The sequence below is a fragment of the Suncus etruscus genome, chromosome 10, assembly GCF_024139225.1.
Source record: "Suncus etruscus isolate mSunEtr1 chromosome 10, mSunEtr1.pri.cur, whole genome shotgun sequence".
Taxonomy (NCBI): Eukaryota; Metazoa; Chordata; class Mammalia; order Eulipotyphla; family Soricidae; genus Suncus; species Suncus etruscus.
Window position 1 is genome coordinate 111353849 of NC_064857.1, and position 3879 is coordinate 111357727.

The following is a 3879-nucleotide window of genomic DNA, read 5'->3' on the forward strand; positions in this document are numbered from 1 at the left end:
TGGGACACCGGGATTCGAACCAACCACCTTTGGTCCTGGATCGGCTGCTTGCAAGGCAAACGCCGCTGTGCTATCTCTCCGGGCCCCATTTATTTTCTTTATCTTTTTTTTTTTTAACTTTATTTATAGCTTCTAGGAGTCTTCAAACTACAGCCCACGGGCCACATATTGTATTTATTCCCATTTTGTTTCTTCACTTCTAAATAAGATATAGAAATTTGTTCATAATTTTTGTTTTTACTATAATCTGGCCCTCCAACAGTCTGAAGGACAGTGAACTGGCCCCCTGTTTAAAAAGTTTGAGGACCCCTGTGACAGTGGCTCCTGCCTGCTCTTCTTTTTTTTTTTTTTTTTTTTACAGAACTATAGAACATGAATCATCTTGTTCTGCCTCATATTTCTATGTCTTCCTACAAACTGAGAAAAAAAAAGGTGGTCTCAGGAGAATTGAGTGGAAATAAAAAAAAATGACCAAACCTAAATAGCCCAAAACAAAGTCAATGATAATAGAATCAAGAAACCTCAAACTACAACAAGCTATACACAAAAGGGACCTGTTACACCAGCAGTCCAGGGGGCTAAGGGTGGAGGTGCGGGATACATGCTGAGAACTATGAAGGAGGGAGGCCAATACTGGTGTGGGGGGAATGGTCCTAGGATTCATTGTCACTTTGTGAAAAACTTGTAATTCACATTGGTTTCAATAACAAATATAAAATATTGTGGGAGCCAGAGACAGGATTCCAAAAACAAATGAGATTTGTTTCTTTGTTCTTTAAAACCTGTTTGATAGACATTTGATCTGGTAAAGGGATAATGTGAAGGGGCAGAGAGCTAGTGGAGCAGCTAGGGCACCTGCCTTACATGTGACCGACCCGACTTTGATTCCCCAGCACCATATATGATCCCCTGATATATGCCAGGTAGGATCTCCGAGCACAGAGCCAGGAATAGGAATACTCCCTGAACACAGCCAAGATAGACCAAAAACAATATAAAAAGAAAAAGGGAATGCGATTGCTAAGATGTCCCAGTACTTTCCTTTTAGTGCAAGACTCCCGGCTAGTACTGGGCCAGTATGCCTGGTACCAATTCGGAATGTGACAGTGTAGAAGAAGGTTTACTTCTCGAGCTAGTCTGTCCAGTTTTCTTCATTGACAGAGTTTAGCAGACAGCAGATATGGTAGTGGATGGGGTTGTAATAGACTTGAAGACGAACATTTTAGATCTGTCTTTTATGAAGATGTTAGGCGATCTAAATTATATCACTGATGACAATGTCAAAATTTAAACGAAGAAACAGGATTTTTTATTTCTTTTTTGAAGGTCAGTGGAAGAAGCTATCAGAAAGAGCAATGAACTAAAACGATTTTATTGTGCAAATTAAAGGTATATACTTATTCATGAAAGCTACAATTAATTTACTTTTTATATAGACAACTATAGGGGATACATTTTGTGAAGTTAAATTTGGAATATAAACCTCATTACTCAAGAAGAATATTCTGCAAGCCACAAAAAATTTAAAGTGTCATCAAATGGAAGTTTAGATAATTAACAAGATTTTGAATGATTTTATGTTTATGTTTTAAAATGTATAATCTTTTATATTTACTGTTTATTAGGAAACTAATAGTGCATTCCAATTTTACATTAGAAAAAAGTGAGCGCTCCTCTTTCTATGCAAAAGAACAAACTTCACCTCACAGAGGATGAGAAACCAGAAAAAGCAGTGTTATAATGAAATAGAGCAACTGTGCATGGTAGTGGAACTACTGTGGGTAGGGTATTTGCCTTGCATACAGCTAAACAGTGCTTGATCCTCGGCATTTGTTATGGTCCCCCAAGCACCACCAGAACTAATTCCTGAGTGCAGGGCCAAGAGTAAGCCCTGAGCATCACTGGATGTGGCCCCCTCAAAAAAAGAGAATTATGCAACGGAACCCCAAAGACTTAAATAACAATAGCTATGTAAGCAGCAATACCTCTCATTCTTAAACTCTTTGCCTTAGAAGGAGTAGTTTTTTCTTTTTTCCAGCAGTTGAGGTTATGGAGAAAAAGCTCAGAAACGGGATATCTGAATCCAGACTACCTAGGAAGACATGATTTATCTCAGCTTACATCAAAAGCTCTAGGAACTGTCAAATTCTACAGCATTCTTGAAAACTTAGATTTAATGCAAATGACCGTCCCTCTTCCAGATTTCTGCTTATATATTGGCCAAATTGTTGTCTGTGAGCCAGGACAGGAGTCATTTGCTGCAGGGGTCTCTTGCCAGTCAGTTCCATGTTAAAAAAACTGTCCAATCTGATGACATGGTCGAAATGCCACTAAGCATAACTCTGGAGAAACTATCCAAAGTACAAAAGAAAATCCCTTCTAAGTGAAAAATGCATTGTTGCCAACTCCCTTTAGCATTTACTACCACTGAATCAGAAACTGACTGGAAAGGGAAATAGGGACACATAACTCCACCAGACAGTATATTGACTCTGGCAATAATTGAATGTCTCCTGTTATATAGAAGTCTAGTGGAAGGGAATTGACTCTATGTAGATGGAACATGTTAGATTATATTAAGATTGTCGTTTTAAGAAGCAATAATAAAGAACATACATTTTCCAAATTGCCCATCTAAGTCCAATGAAGTTACAACTATTTCTTGAACTCACCTCAGAGTCGTATCCAGGAAAACAGGAAATTCAGAAAATGTCTGCCAGACCAATGTGCTTGTTTTATGTGAAGCAATTGTATTGGTTTACCATAGAGACTAAAAGAACAAATGCTTGGTAATAGTTAATAACATACGTGATCATTACTCCTTTTGTGAGACTCCCAGCCACAGATAGATTCACATTGTAATTGGAGTGGCACTATATATGTAATGCAATAATTGGATACTATTTTAGAGAGGTTCTTAAGTATTTGATTCTAAAAAAGCAAGCAGAGCTCTCAACCACACCCAATATTTTCTGCCACAGAAATGGCCCAACTCCACAACTGAATGTATTCAATTTGCCAAGCCTCCCAATCAGCCCAGCACCATAGCTCCTGGATCATGCAGTCTCCAAAATTTTTTTTACATAAATTAACCCATTTAGTTTAGTTCAACAATGTTTCTGAATGGAGATCTATTGGTCTTTCAATTCCTTCAGTCTTCTAATGCTAGATTTAACTGTGACAGCAGAAGTGGTATTGTAGGTCCAAGTGCCACCTGCAACGGTTTTCATATAGAAACCACAGTGCCAAATGCCCACAGCCCGTCCCTTCATCTTGGTCTTGCCACAGAAGGAGCTTGTTTACTTGGTGTGCTGGCTGGTCTCTATCCTTTTCACCATCTTCCAGAGGGAAGCACCCTAACATGTCCCATATTTACCCATGATACCCACCTTCTTCGTGCACTTAGCCATCTTCCCTTAAACCATACGCAGAGAGCGCAGTCTCCAAATTTTATAGTACTGACAGCCCAATAGGTGCAATGCAAATTTGGTGGGAAAAATGCACAGAAAACTACAATGTTCAATGAATGAAATAACAGGAACTCAACTCACCCCAAACAGCTCGGTACATTCTCAAATAATGACTTTAGTATTACTGTTATGAGATACAAACATTTTTTTTTTGTAAAATCTCCTACAGAAGGTAAAATGACCTTATATTTAATTGAGAGTGATGAAGTGTTTAATTTCTTTTTTTTTTATCTTTATTTAAGCACCGTGATTACAAACATGATTATAGTTGTATGATTACAGTCATGTAAAGAGCACCCCCCTTCACCGGTGCAACATTCCCACCACCAATTTCCCAGATCTCCCTCCTCCCTACCCCCCTACACCTGTACTCGAGACAGGCTTTCTATTTCCCTCATTCACATTTTAT

At 38.5% G+C, this 3879-nt stretch overlaps 1 pseudogene; it reads right to left on the reverse strand.

The window, feature by feature from the left end:
• Positions 1 to 3114: 3114 nt before the first annotated feature.
• Positions 3115 to 3480, reverse strand: LOC126020669 (60S ribosomal protein L37a-like; annotated as a pseudogene).
• Between the last annotated feature and the right edge of the window lie 399 nt (positions 3481 to 3879).